The sequence below is a fragment of the Pan paniscus genome, chromosome 4 (assembly GCF_029289425.2).
Source record: "Pan paniscus chromosome 4, NHGRI_mPanPan1-v2.0_pri, whole genome shotgun sequence".
NCBI classification, from domain to species: domain Eukaryota; kingdom Metazoa; phylum Chordata; class Mammalia; order Primates; family Hominidae; genus Pan; species Pan paniscus.
This window is the reverse complement of record NC_073253.2, coordinates 118,043,553-118,059,674: the sequence shown is the minus strand read 5'-3', so window position 1 is coordinate 118,059,674 and position 16,122 is coordinate 118,043,553.

Here is a 16,122-nt window from a genome sequence, read left to right as displayed (position 1 = left end):
CCCTCCCTAGGATGTAGTCTCTTCCTCATGGTTCAAGTCAGCTCACCACCACAGTTACACCACATTCCAGCCAGCAGAAAAAGAGTGAAAGGAAAACAATAATGTCACCTTCCTTTTAAGGGCACAGTTCAGAAGTTGCACACACCACTTTTGTCCACATTCCTTTGACCAGCTCGTTAGCTACATGGCCATGTCTAGCTACAGAAGACATTAGGAAATGAAGTTGTTATTTCTACCGCTAAAAATTAGGGGTTCACTTACCCTAGAAGAAAGTAGGGAACTAGTGGTCTCTGCTAGTGCATTCATGGTTTTCATGGTAGCATACCTGAACTTTCTTCTCAGCTGTGAGTTTTCTCCACCTCAGGGAGGGAATACATCACCTAGGCTTAAACCAAACACAGCATCAACTCCTTAGTCTCAGTGATTTGTGGGAGATCAGAATCAGGTGCCTTTTCCCTAAACTCTCAGAAGCTTTGATTGTCTTTCTTTCCCTAGTCAGCCTAAACTCTATGAGCCAGAACTGCAATAATTGTCTTGCTATTTTTCTCAGCTCATCTTCCTTGGTTCCTTGATTTTCTGTTTCATCTTCTCTGAAATCCCAAATTCAGCCATCAATTTCTCTAATCTTATATCCAGATTGCTAAAGTATTTGCATAATGAATCCCAACCTCAGATTGAAGATCCTATAAGTCCATTATTTCCAATTCTGACTTCTACACTGCCTAAATACCATTAGTTGTTTCGTTTCCAATTCCTTCAACTATTCTTCCCAGCATAGGTGCTAAAAAGTCATTTTCTCCTCAAGTATACCACCATCTTTTTCTCTTCATTTTCATCAAATGATTTAGCCTCCTCATTCAATGACAAAATAAAATCACTGAGTGAATCACTTGACTTTCAAGTACGATTGAAATTATCTTCTCTTTGTGCTCCCACCGGTTGTTGTGTATATTTTAACACCTACCATGTTGTGCTGTGGTCACAGACACTGTTCTATCACCCCAATGGACTGAAGGATCGTTGATGTCAGGGAGCATTCATTATTTGAGGATGGATCCTGAGCAGCCAGCCCTGTATAAGTTATTTATTGCAGTAAAACAAATTACATAAACACATAGCAGCTTGTAACCATAAATATTTATTTTCTCATGGTTTTTGTGGATCAAGAATCCTCACAGTTCAAGTCAGCTCACCACAACAATTACACTGCATTCCAGCCAGCAGAAAAGGCGTCAAAGGGAAACATGATGTTACCTTCCTTTTAAGGGCACATTCCTGAAGTTGCACACACCACTTACGTCCACATCCCTTTGACCAGCTCATTAGTTATACAACTTAACTGGGTGCCCCTGACTCAGGGACTCTCAGAAGGCTGCAATCATGGTATTGACCAGGTAGGCAGTCATCTCAACACTCAACTGGAGAGGACCTGCTTCCAAGCTCACTAGCATAGCTGGTGGCAGGCCTCAAGTTATTTCTGGCTATTGGCCTGAAACCTGAGTTCCTTGCCATATAAGCCTCTTCGTAAGGCTTCCTACACAACATGTCAGCTTGCTTCTCCCAGAGCAAAGACTTTTGAGAAAGACAGAAGGAGACAGCTCTGAGAGAGGGTAAGAGGGAGTTAATAAGAAAAGAAGCCAGAGTGTTTTTGTAACCTAATCTCATAAGTAACATCTCTTTACTTTAGCTGTATTCTATTCATTGGAAGCCCACACTCAAAGGAAGGAGTAAAACAAGGGTGTGAATAACAGGAGGCAGGGTTTTGGGGGGACATTTTAAAAGTTGCCACAAGGCCCCATAGTGCATTGCATTCATTAAGATAGACACCCTATTAACACCCTCAATGAAAGAATGAATGAAATGAAGCTCAGAAGAGCGAGCTAAGTGGAAGATATAGATTTGGTAGCTGGAGCCACTGTTACATGAGAAGGCCCAGGTAGTCTGGGAATCACAACCCTAAGGATGATTTACAGTTGTAGACCTGTAATCTCAGGTACTTGAGAGGGTGAGGCAGGAGGATCCCTTGAATCCAGGAGTTTGAGACCAGGCTGGTAACACAGAGAGACCCTGTCTCAAAAAAAAAAAAAAAAAAAAGACAGAGAAAGAAGGAAGGAAGGTAAGAAGCAAGGAAGGAAGGAAGGAGAAAGATCATAAATAAACCTGAAGAGCAGCAGTCAGAGAGATAGGAAGCAATCTATGAGAGAGGGCTGTAAAGAAAGTAAAAGGACAAAGAAGAAAGCATTTGTGGTATCACATACCTTGGGTAGATTAATAAGATGATAACTGAAAAGGTGAATGGTTAATGGAAATAAAAAAAAAAAAGGGTGTAGCAAGTTGTGATGGTTAATTTTATGTCAGCTTGGCTGTACTATGGTGCCCAGATATTTGGTCAAACATTATAGTGTTTGTTTCTGTGAAGATGTTTTTTGGATAAGATTAACATTGAAATTGGAAAACTTTGAGTAAAACAGATTACCCTCCATCATGTGGGTGGGTCTCATCTAATTAATTGAAGGCCATAGTAGAACAAAGACTGGCCTCCTCTGAGCAAGAAAAAAATTCTGCCGGCAGACTGCCTGTGGACTCCAGTTGTAACTTTTCTCTGAGTCTCTAGCCTGCTAGCCTACATCATCAGATTTTAAATTCACTGAGCCTCCACAATTGCATAAACCAATTGCTTAAAATAAATCTCTCTCTATAAATATATACATCCTGTTGGTGCTGTTTCTCTGGAGAACCCTAACTAATGCACTAGTATAAATTATTTTCATTTCAAGGAATATAAATGAAAAGAATGACAGAATAGGTCAATAACTTGTGGAAGACACAGGTTTATTTTTGTATGTTTGTTTTATTTTAATGGGAAAGATTTGAACTTGCTTATGTTAATATATAAGGGAAAGAGGTCAAAAGGGAGCAAGAGGTTGAAAATGCAATATAGAGAGAGATAATCAAAAGGATGAGATCTGAAATGCAGGAATGGGATAAAGGGCAAGTAGATAAATTTGTCTTAAAAAGGAGAAAGGATTCTTCTTCCTCTGAGAGCGGAGAAATGGAGGTGAGAGTTCGTGTTAGTCAGCCATTGTTACATAACTAACCATCCCAAAATGTAGTGGTTGAAAACAACCACTACTTATTATTTCTCATGAGTCTGCAGATTAAGTAGGCAGTTCTACTGAACCAGATTTGGCAACTCTTATCTTCAGGCTTGTTCATGCTCTGTGGTCAGCTGATAGATTGGCTGAGACTGGCTGGACTAGGACGGTCTTGGCTAGGACAGTTCAGCTCTGTTCCATGTGCTCTCATCCTCCAGCAGGTTGGCTTGGACTTCTGTTCAAGGTCCTAGCAGAGCTCCAAACAGAAGGCAGAAATAGGCAAGCACTTCTTCAAGCCTCCACAAAAGGAAGTTACATGGGCAAGCACAGGATCAGAATGGGAAGGGACTACAAAATTGTAGGGCAAAGGGTGTGGAAAAGGGAGGTGGTTAATTGGGGCAATGAATGCAATCAGTGTACCTCAGTGGATGTATTTATGGACTTGTTTGTAAATATAGGGGCAAGAAATGGAAAAAGTCAATACCCAAAAGCAGTATTTTTGGGGGGTGGGGGGAAGTTAATTAGTAAGAGAAAAGAAATTAGTGTCAGCATAAGTGGCATGAGGAAGAGCGTTTTCAGTAGATTGTGCATAGAATTGGAGAGAACATTTGCTAGGGACATATAAGGGATTGACAAGTAGTATTGAAAGCCCAAATGAGGTGGAGACAATATGATAGAAATAATCTCTACATTTATGAGATTTTCTCCAGTAGCCTAGCAATGTTAGTGTAGGAGTGGAGGTGGATAGTTGGACTGATTCAATGTTAGGCTTTTTAAGGATGATCTTGGTGGAGAACAAGGGAACTAAGGATTTTGAAGCCTCAGTAGGAGTGACCAGAAATATATGGTTTCCAATGACAAGGAGAGATAGCAGGTGTCATATATTTCAAAGAAGGAGGATTTTTTTTCAAGAGTATTGATGGATTAGCCAGGTGTGGTGGCACACACCTCTAGTCCCAGCTACTTGGGAGGCTAAGGCAGGAGGATCCCTTGAGTCCAGGAGATTGAGGCTGCAATAAGCTATGATTGTGCCGCTGCACTTCAGTCTAGGCAAAACAGCAAGACTCCATCTCTTAAGAAAAAAAAGTGACGGTATAAAAGTGATATTTGGAACCCAACACAAGCTGTATTTAGGGGACAGAGTGACCTATTACTCAAGGCAGAAGGGTTGAGGGAACTTTCTGTGAAAAATTAGAAAATATATAGAAAGTGAAGGGAGGGGCCTTATCTTTGAATATAGCTCCTGGTGAGTGAGGTTACATATAGGACGGCAGCCTTGAACAAATAAGAATTTATTATGATCTTTGCAATGGTATTGGGAAAAATAATCATTTGATTGCTTAAATAAGTATGATTGGTTATCATTAAGTGAAAATGTTTTAAGATTCTTATTAGAAAATAATGAAAGTCTTCACAATTGTTTGAAAGAAAGCAAAGGAGAGAAGGAAAGGTGAAAGGAAGGGAGGAAGAGAGGGCAAGAAGAAAAGAGGGCTGGATGAAGGGAGGGAGGGATGGAGTGAGGGAAGGAGGGAGATAGATGGCCAAGTATAATGTTGTTGTTGTTTTTCTTCACAGGCCATAAATGCAAACAAATAAATTCCTATTACTATAAAAGTGTGGGCCAACCCTTAATCAGTGACATTACTAAGAACTGTGAAATGTTTACACATTTGACCCTTCAACAGCATGGGTTTGAACTTTGTGGATCCACTTAATTTTGGATTTTCTTCTGCCTCTGCTACCCCGAGACAGCAAAACCAACTCCTCTTCTTCCTCCTCCTCCTCTACCTATCCAACGTGAAGATGATGAGGATGAAGAACTTTATGACAATCTCTTGCACTTAATAAATAGTAAATATATTTTCTCTTCTTTACAATTTTCTTAATAACATTTTCTTTTCTCTAGCTTACTTGATTGTAAGAATACAGTATATAATACATATATAAAATGTGTGTTAATCACCTGTTACGTTATTGATAAGGCTTCTGGTCAGCGGGAGGCAATTCGTAGTTAAGTTTTTGGGGAGTCACAACTTATATGCCAATTTTGTATTGTGGGGGAGGGAGGTCAGGGCTCCTAATCCCTGGACTGTCCAAGTATCCATTGTATAGTGCAACTCCTATGTCTCAGTGCCTGAATGGCAGTGGAGTGCTGCAGACTAATGCATCCTTTGATAATAACTGTTTATTCTTCTTCTTCTTCTTCTTTTTTTGAGACGGAGTTTTGCTTTTGTTGCCCAGTCTAAATTGCAATGGCACGATCTCGGCTCACTGCAAACTCCGCCTCCTGGGTTCAAGCTGATTCTCCTGTCTCAGCCTCCTGAGTAGCTGCGATTACAGGCGCCCGCCACCACACCTGGTTGATTTTTGTATTTTTAGTAGAGACGGGGTTTCCCCATGTTGGCCAGGCTGGCCTCGAACTCCTGACCTCAGGTGATCCACCCACCTTGGCCTCCCAAAGAGTTGGAATTACAGGCGTGAGCCACCATGCCTCGCCACATTTCTTGAACACCATAAAGGGGGACATGCACATCATAGGAACACTTCAACAAATGAGGAAACAAGAAAACCCTGATCTCCCTCCATTAAAAAAAAAACAAAAAAACTCATACTGTAAACTGCCCCTGTGCTTCTGTCACCCCCAGATTCCCCAGAAACAAAAGCTTCACCCTACAACTCTGAGCCTATGTTTTCCTGCTGCCCACCTGCTCCCCTCTTCCCTGGCTAGAAGTGTCCAGTGGTGCGCCGCTACAGTCACCGCCAACTGTGCAGCAACACAGGACCCACACTCAGAAGTGCTTCATGCTTGGCTTAATGCTCTGCTGTAACCAACTTGAAATTCTTAATAACTACGAACACGGGGACCCACGTTTTCATTTTGCACTGGGCCTTGCAAATTATGGAGCTGGTCCTGACTCCCATCTGCCAGTCATGACAGCACCAGAGGACACCAGGAACGTTGAGTGATGCATCATCCTAGGGCAGGGGAAGACTTGCTGGTGTTCCACTCACTGCTTTTCCCCAAGAGAATTGATGGGGTGACTTTGGTCTTTGCCACCAATACCTCTCACTCTCTACTTCTGGGAGGAGCAGGAATGAATGTTATAGACGTTTACATATTAATAATTTTTGTCCCATCACACATCCTTTTGAGGACAGTAAGTCAAGTTCAGACATAAATTATGATATGTATGTGTATATGGTTAACTTTACAAGGACTAGCACATGTAAAGAAAGGCTTAAAACAATTTTCTGTCAACCAAAACATTAGCAACAAAATAAGGAAAAGGAGACTCAGTATTTCCAAGAGATACGTTTTAGAAGTATGGAATTCTAGGGACAGATTCATTTACTTGAGTGAGTTAAAATGAGAATGGAAACTATTAAACATTGAGAAAAGACCTAAGGAAATAAGATACAGTGTTAGGGGCTAGGTAAAGAAACTGGATCAAAACCAAAACAAAATGAAGCAAAACTAAAGAGTAGTTTACTGCAACCTCTTTTTTTCAATTCTAGTCATGAACCCTGTCTCCTACATCAGAGACTTTCTTGTTCCAGTGAAAGATTATATCTTTCTGTCCTTCATCACCCTTGACATGGTACCTTATACACTGTAGTCCTCAATCAATATTTGTTGTTTGGTTGAAAATAGTAAATCTCAAAGAGAAACAGAGTCCGTTGTTTTAGATCAAAGGAAGCAAACTGTCAGCCTGTAGGCTTGACACAGATGGCTTTTATTTGGCCAGCACTGTTTTTTTATATTTTAATCAACTGGCAATATTTAAGAATCAAGAAATCTCACATAAAAATTTAGATTTCTGGCTTCTCTTTAAATCTGGCTGCATGTAGCCCATATCTCTGCGAGCATATGCTCTCCAGTATACCACGGCCCCCCGTTCACCCTGTGTCCATCCAACATGAATGCATTTTCCTCTCCTGTGGCAAAGACTGGGTTGATTCCCCAAATCCATTCCTACCCCATTCTTACTTCAGGTTTTGGCAGGCATCATGGCAACCCAGAACAAAGGGAACTTTTCCTCCTTCCTTACAGCCAGGGGTGGCCATGTGAATAAGTATGGCCCGCCTATTTAATGCAAATGGAGTTATACGTGTAACTTCTGGAAAATGTCTTTAAAAAAGGAAGGCCTGCCCTTCCCACACTTTCTCCTTCTGCAGGCTGGAATCCAAATGTAATTGCTAGAGCTCCAGCAGCTATCTTGGACCATAAAGTAAAACTGGGACTGGTATAGCAATAAAGTAGGCAGGGCCTGAGTCCCTGGTTCTGAGAATCTGCTTTAGCAGCCCAGAGATGCCTGCCTTAGGCTTTTACATGAGATGGAAGCAAACTGTGATCTTCCTTAAGCCATTGTTTGAGAACTTCTGTCACATGCAGCCAAATCTAATCCTAAATAATACAACTACAAATCACTGCTGAGAAGCAGAATTCTTCTTTATCACAGTTGCTATTATCAAAATGTAAATACTATAAAAAAATCAAAGTCTTTGGAAAGAAGAGTGTATTCAGTCCATTCCATAGCTTAAAATTGGTACTTGTGCATTCCATGAGTGTAAATGGGTTGGGGTTCCTCTATCTCTGGTAATATTGTGTGGTGGAGAAGCATGCAGACTTTGGAGTTTCTGTGACTCAGTCTCATCATCTATAAGATGAGGATAATAAAAATAGTAACTTTCTTAATGGATTCTTGGGAAAATTAGACAACATAATGTGCATAACCAACATGAAAATCTCAATCCTTAAATTCTGGGCAGATGAGACAGAATGGTGGCCTGGAGGTGGTAAGGCATATGGAGCTAGAGGTTCATTTTACTTTCTGCTTAATCTGCTCTTCCTACACCATAAACTATTCTTTTTTTTTTTTTTTTTTGAGACAAAGTCTCACTCTGTTGCCGAGGCTGGATGCAGTGGCGGGATCTTGGCTCACCACTGCAAACTCTGCCTTCCAGGTTCAAGTGATTCTCCTGTCTCAGCCTCCCGAGTAGCTGGGATTACAGGCGTGTGCCACCATGCCCAGCTAATTTTTGTATTTTTAGTAGAAATGGGGTTTCATCATGTTGGCCAGGCTGGTCTGGAACTCCTGACCTCAAGTGATTTGCCCGCTTCGGCCTCGCAAAGTGTTGGGATTACAGGCGTGAGCCACTGCACCCAGCCCCACCATGAACTATTAAAATGGGTGGAAATAACAGTGGTATGTTTTTATGTGATCGTGAAAGAGCTCAGTATTTCAGTATTGTCATTTCAAGCCAGCATGTATAGGATCTATTGGAAGGTTAAGACTAACAAGGGAATCTCAGATCCTACTGTTTTTATATCACACATGAAATCATCTCTCGAAAATCAGTGAGCCTGATGGCATCTGAATGGGCATTATGTTTCTTTCAAGGCATCATTACTAGACAAATAAAATTTCAAAATAGCTCTGAGTTTACCAAGAAACTTAATTTCTGGTATTGGAGTGAGCTCCTTGTCAGAACAGGGTTCATGAAACAAGAATAATGAACATACATATTTCTCCTAGTAAAAGAATCATTTCCATACATTTGCATACCTTAAAAAAAAAGCCAATGCACTAGCAAACTAGAAACAGAGAAAAATTGTATCCATTGGAAAGAATTTTTATAAAATTATTTTTTAAAGTTCCCTAAGGCAATATCTAATCCTTTCATAAAATAACATCCAGCAAAGCCTAAAACTTAAAAAAAAATTATCACTTGGAAGTAAATATAGGTATTTGAGGAAATAAAGAAGATGGTATAATTTTAAGGAGATGGTATAATTTTAAGGAATATTTTTAAAATGGTTTTATTTTTGCAAATATGGAATAAATGGAAAATATTTGCATAAGTGGGAAATGAATGTTATACATAGAGTCAATATATTATTTACATAGATTTAGACTTCGACTTTTTATTTTTATTTTTCATAGAGATGGGGTCTTGCTCTACCACCCAGGCTGGTCTTGAACTTTTGGCCTCAAGTGATCTTCCTGCCTTGGCTTCCCAAAAATGCTGAGATTACAGGTGTGAGCCACCATGACTGGCCTAGACTGTGATATTTTTGTTCATTATTATTTATAGTGTCCGTAGTGAGAACATCTTATTCTTTAGTATGTTTTTGTATTAAAGTTGTCATTTTACCAATGAAGAAATAGCCTTGACATGTTCCCTAGGTGCCCTCCATATTTAAGGGCATATTCTAATTAAATAATCTTTATATTTAATTATGACATAATGTTTAATGAATAAATTACACAAAAGAGGCCTAAAATGATCTGAGAAATTATATTGTAATTGGTAGAGATTATACTAACAATTTTTTCTCAAATTTTAAAAACTCTATTAAGGTGCAATTATGGGCATATTCTTTTATTACAGTTATCAGTTTGCTTTTATGAGAATTTCCTAGGATAGCCACTTTGGATGGGGCTGGGGCATGCCCCTCCAGACAAATACTAATTGTAATGACTCTCCCTTAAAATGTTTTAAACCATATCCTTTAGATAGAAAACAGGCTAATGGAAGTCAATTAAATGCAGCATTTTAAGTACCAATGTTCTGTTTAAAATGTTACTGCGTGATATGTTTTTAAAAGGGAGAGTCCCCTTTGCCTGGCAGCCTTTCCCTGATGGCTGATTTCTCTTGATGTGACTGGGCAGTGCCTCTAGTTTCCTGCCCCTGTCAATAAGAGGACTACATCCAGCCAGCCCAATGGGAGGAGGGTCCAATAATCATCTCTCTGGGACAGCATAACACAGTAGAGCACATACCCAGTTGGCTATCAGTTAATTCATGTTGACCTTTTTTTTTTTTTTTTTCCTTGAGACAGAGTCTCACTCTGTTGCCCAGGCTTGAGTGCAGTTGCACGATCTCAGCTCGCTGCAACCTCCACCTCCTAAGTTCAAGCAATTCTCCTGCCTCAGCCTCCTGCATAGCTGGGATTACAAGCGTGTGCCACAATGCCAGCTAATTATTATTATTATTGTATTTTTAGTAGAGATGAGGCTTCACCATGTTGGCCAGGCTGGTCTTGAACTACTGACCTCAGGTGATCCGCCCACCTCAGCCTCCCACAGTGCTGGGATTATAGGCATGAGCCACCACGCCCGGCCCATGTTGACCTTTTTGTTATGGCATGGTCAAGCTCAATTTTCCTGAAGACTTGTTGGCTGTAGGAATGCTTCCACCCATCCATCTCTTCCATTTGCCCAGGGTGGTGAGAGAAACTAACCCTTAGCCTTCTCTTAGTTAAGGATTCTTTTGTTTCTCTCCCATTTGTTCATGAGAGCATGGGCAGATGACAATCAATTTGTTTATGCTTTTTCCACACTCCGTGGGACTATGTCTTTGTGTAGAAGTCAACTTATGGTGAGCAATGATTCTCAAACTTTAGTGTGCATCAGAATCCCCTGCAGGGCTTGAGAAAACACAGATTTCTGGGCTCTATCCTCAGCTTTTCTGGTTCAAATTATCTGGGTGGGATAAGGCCAAGAATGTACTTTTCTTAAAAGGTCTACATAAGATTGATGCTATGGATTCTTACTGTTATTCAAATAGGTGCTCTTGGATAAGACTCAAAGCCTAAAGCTCCAGATGGAGACTTGACTTTATTCGTAGTGGGAGTGAACAGCTACCTTCATGATTTGCCTCTTTAAGTATTTAAAATTTAATAATTTAATTTCCAAACATAATTAAACTCTATGCATACAAATTAGAAAATGCAGACACTTCTCCAGACACACATACCCCCACCCATAATCTTGCTATTAAGGAATAATCACTGCTCATATATACATTCTCTCAGTCTTTTCTATCTACCTATGTATCTGTATTATCTATTTCAAATGCTATTCTAATATACATATTGTTGTACAGCCTTACTTTTTTCATTTAAGAATATATTGTTAACATCCTCTTGAGTCAATAGTTTTCTACAGATGAATATTTATCACCTGTGGAATTTTCCTTCATGAGGCTCCACCATGATTATTTAAATCTGAAAGGGTGAAAGGGGATGGAATTCAGCACACAGGTGAGGGATTGGCTTTAGGTTGCCAGAGAAACATTTCTCCCACTTTCCACTGTAACAAGAAGAAAGGCTGTGTGCAGATGAAAGTAGATTGTAAAGACATATCTCTGTGTGTGTGTGTGTGTGTTGTGTTTGTGTTTGTTTTGTTTTTTTGTTGTTCTTTTGCTTTGACCACAAGGTAAAAAGAAGCATGAGGATAGCAAAAGAGATTTTCCTCCGGAGATCTGAAAGCAAAAAGCAGTCCAATCTCCTTTTCTACGGGCACATTCAGAGGAAAATATGGCAGCAGCTTGAATGGAATTTTGTGGATAAACCTAATCAAGAGCCTAGGAGTCACCTTAAAAAAAAAAAAAAAAAAAAAAGGAAGGCCTACTCAAGACGGGAAAGTCAACTTGATTTAAAATGTCAAAATAGGCCACACATGGTGGCTCACGCTTGTAATCCTAGCACTTTGGGAGACCAAAGCAGGGCAACAGCTTGAGCCCAGTAGTTCGAGATCAGCCTGGGCAACATAGTGAAACCCTGTCTCTACAAAAAAATTTTAAAAATTAGCTAGGCATGGTGGCGCATGCCTGTGGTCCCAGATACTCAGGAAGCTGAGGTGGGAGGATCACTTGAGCCTGGGAGGTTGAGGCTGCAGTTAGCCATGATTGTGCCACTGCACTCCAGACTGGGTGACAGAGCAAGACCCTGTCACAAAAAAAAAAAAAAATATATATATATATACACACACACACACACACATATATATACATATATACACACATATATGTGTATATATGTGTGTATATATGTATATGTATGTGTATATATATAAAAATAGATTTTGTAAATGTCAGAATACGAAATTACAACAGTTTAATTTAAATGTCTTAATTGGCTTTAGTCATCATTCTAGAAATGGGCAACACTCATTCTAGAAAACAGAAGAAGTTTCCCCATGAGCTGTGAGTAGAGGAGCTTGGTTTTATAGACAGAGAAGGGCCTTGAAAGCAAAAACAAAGAAAGAACAGCAGATTGGTTGTTTCAAAGTTATAGCCCTTGTAAGGCAGGAACAGGAAGACAGAACAATGGAAAAATAACTGACTGACTAACGTTGGTTACTTCTGGTTATTTATTTATTTATTTTGGTAAGGATTAAAGCAGAGGGAATTTCATTTTTATGTCCACTGAAACTGGCCTGTCTGGGAAATTTGGCCTGATCTTTCTCTACCAATTTCTCAGAAGGCCAGATAACAACTCAGTTTCAGTTTGGTGACATGGAACTTTGACCTGATGACTCTTTTGGTTTTTAGTTTCATCTGATGGAGCCTGGTATAGGAGCTCAGTCCAAAAAATGGCCTCCTACAATTTCTATTTAACAAAAGTGAGCAGTTATTTAGGACGTTAGAGTGAGTGATACAATGTAATGGTATCTAGGAATTTGCATTTTGCTGTATTCTTATACAGTATTTAGAAATAATCCTATTTTAAAATAAGCTTCATAAATTTAATAAATTTGTATAAAATCCTGTGGAGTGGAAAAGCATTCTATATATTTTTACTCAGATTAGCACTTGTATGAGAAATGCCAGTTCTCTATTCTAGCTCTAACTCCATCCAAGCTCTTTGCTCTAAGTACCCCATTATTTGTAGTTTGCTCTGTCTCTCCTCAGTAAAGAAAGGTGATCAGGCATTAGATCTCTCCCTGCTAATAAGGAATTTGAAATATTGCTGCAATTGCTACTTAATCGAGATTTGAAGCTCTGAGCATTCTGGCTGTGCTCTTGGCTGGCAGCCATGTTGTTGGGCCCCATAACACGTCTGAGGAGATGGCAGGATTGCTTGGCCTCCTTAATGCTCAGGACTCTTAGGCACCTGTGTTCTCCTTCACCTTTCCTAAAAAGAGAAATTCACCTTCATCCCCACTAGCCAGTTTTCTGTGTCATTCCTGCAGCCATTTCCAGAGAACTGGGCTCTGTTTTATCTCTTCCACATAGTTGTTTTTTTGTTTTTTTTTTCCCACCTACTTTCTCTGCTCTATAGGACCTTCCACTATCTCCAGGGCAAATCCCTGAAACTATACCTCTTATCTGATCCTAGATCAGGCCCTCCTACTCACTACTCTTTCATTAGATTTCCAATTACCTATCTGCCTTGAAATCTCTCCAACCACTCCCACATTACCCCGGGATATTTTGCTAAATGGATCAGGAGGCTGTACCTAAATTTCAGGCCAAATGCCCATTAGGAAATATCTTCAGGAGCATAAATGTAGAGATGCAAACTCACGAAGAGCAAAGACACAAGACACATCAGAACAGTGAAGCATCACACAGCAAATAGAAGCCACTGCATCACCATGACCAGGAGATCTATCCAGAAAGATTGTGAACAGTGCAGTGATGTATGGGACACAACAGTGATGTATGTTCTTGAGTTGCATCAGAGATGAAGATTAAAATGTCTGTATTTATGCAAAATTCAGTCTATTCAAGTTAATGTTAAATGAAAAGGGAAAATTTCCAGCTGAATGAGGAAAGTCTACAGCAATAAAATGTCCTCACCCTCTGTTTTCTTAACATCCTGTATCCCAGGTGAATTCTTTCTGTAGATAATATCTACATTACTTGCTTATTTGACTGCACAGTGAATAGTTTCAAGTGTAAACCTGTGAGACAAGCAGTCACATGGTTAAAGGTCTTAAATGATAATGTAATTCTTTAATGACATTAGGTTTGTCAAATGTAGCAATAAAAAATAAAAATCAACCAACAGATATTCACGCAAAAAGCAAAACCGGTTTCTATGTTTATGAATACTACTCTGTAAGTAAATGTGTTTATTTCTTAACAAAAGGTGTGTATTTGATCTGTAGAAATGTGGAAAGCATCATAAATCACAATAATTACATACCACTAATTTAAAATGATATAGATGTAATCAATTAAGTGGAAAAGGCTACCTACCTCACAGCGGGTGCTTAGGATAAACCGATAAATAAAATGTATGGTTCTTGCCCTCAAAGAATTTACAATATGAAATTTATGATACGTGAAAACATAAACAGAAGTATAACAATGTTGAAAGAGCTGGAAAGTCCCCTTAATGAGCTAAAGGCTTCTCCAGAGACGTTTTGGAAAAAGCAATGATGGTGGGGGGTGGAAGGATTAGCCAGCAAAGGACTTAAGGGTGACGGAGAGAAAAGATGAACATAAATTTGTGTTAGCAGTAAAAGATACTAGATAAGCAGGCAAAAGGAAGTTAATATGTAGTAATCTAAGAGTCACAAGGCCCAGAGGTTTCAAGAATAGGAATTTATAGAGCTTGAAGGTCAAGTTACAAGGCCAAAGAAGAGGGACAACCTTTCTGTGGTATTTGCTGATATCCAGAAAATGCTACATTTCTTTTTTTTTTTTTTTTTTTTTTGAGACGGAGTCTCGCTCTGTCACCCAGGCTGGAGTGCAGTGGTGTGATCTCGGCTCACTGCAAGCTCCGCCTTCCGATTTCACGCCATTCTCCTGCCTCAGCCTCCTGAGTAGCTGGGACTACAGGTGCCCGCCACCACGTCCGGCTGATTTTTTGAATATTTAGTAGAGACGGGGTTTCACCGTGTTAGCCAGGGTGGTCTGGATCTGCTGACCTCGTGATCTGTCCGCCTCGGCCTCCCAAAGTGCTGGGATTACAGGCGTGAGCCACTGCGCCCGGTCCAGAAAATTTTACATTTCTAATAATGTCACCGCGTCATTAAGGTCTGTAATTACAGTCCAGAAGAACAGCTATGACTGATGAGATTGTTTAATCAGAATTTTATAATGAATATGTTGATGACATAATTTCATTTTTAAAATATTCAATTTTTTTTTTTGAGACAGAGTCTTGTTCTGTCACCAGGTTGGAGTGCAGTGGCGCAATCTTGGCTCATTGCAACCTCCGCCTCCCGGGTTCAATCGATTCCCCTACCTCAGTCTCCCAAGTAGCTGGGACTACAGGCACGCGCCACCATGCCCAGCTAATTTTTTTTGTATTTTTAGTACAGACGGGGTTTTACCATGTTAGCCAGGATGGTCTCAATCTCTTGACCTTGTGATCCACCCGCCTCAGCCTCCCAAAGTGCTGGGATTACAGACGTGAGCCACCACACCCGGCGCTTTTTATTTATTTATTATTATTTTTTTTTTTTGACAGAGTCTTGCTCTGTCACCCAGGCTGGAGTGCAGTGACACTATCTCGGCTCACTGCAACCTCCTCCTCCCACGTTCAAGCGATTCTTGTGCCTCAGCCTCTCAAGTAGCTGGGACCACAGGCGTGCGCCACCATGCCCGGCTAATAAATTTTTTTTTTTTTTTTTTGACACAAGGTCTTGCTGTGTCATCCTGGCTGGAGTGCAGTGGCATGATCATAGTGCACTGCAACCTCTAACTCCTCAGCCTCCTGAGTAGCTGGCACTATAGGTGTGTGCGACCACACGTGGCTGATTTTTTTCTTTTTAAGTAGAGACAAGGTCTTGCTATGTTACCCAGGCTGATCTCAAATTCCTGGGCTTGAGTCATTCTCCCACGTCTGCTTCCCAAAGTGCTAGGATTACAGGCATATGGCCACTGTGCTCTGCCCAAATTTTCCCTTTTTATAAGGAAACCAGTCATGTTGAATTAGGAGCCACCCTAATTAGCTCATTTTAACTTTATTACCTCTGTAAAGATCCCGTCTCCAAATAGTGTCACATTGTGAGGAACTGGGGTTAGGACTTCAACACATGAACTTTTGGAAGAATATAATTCAGCCAATAACACTGTATTTACCCACTTGGTTTCATATGTACTTCACAACTGCATGAAGACAGGGAAAAAACTCAACACATTCTGAAGTAGAAAGCTGATTGTACTGTCATTGTGTTAAAATATTGGGCATAATTTACATGAAAGTTGAGAAGCGATTTCAGAATGAATCTCCTTTCTTTGCAAGGAATGCCACATTCTTGGTTTTCACTGTGCAGCTGACATG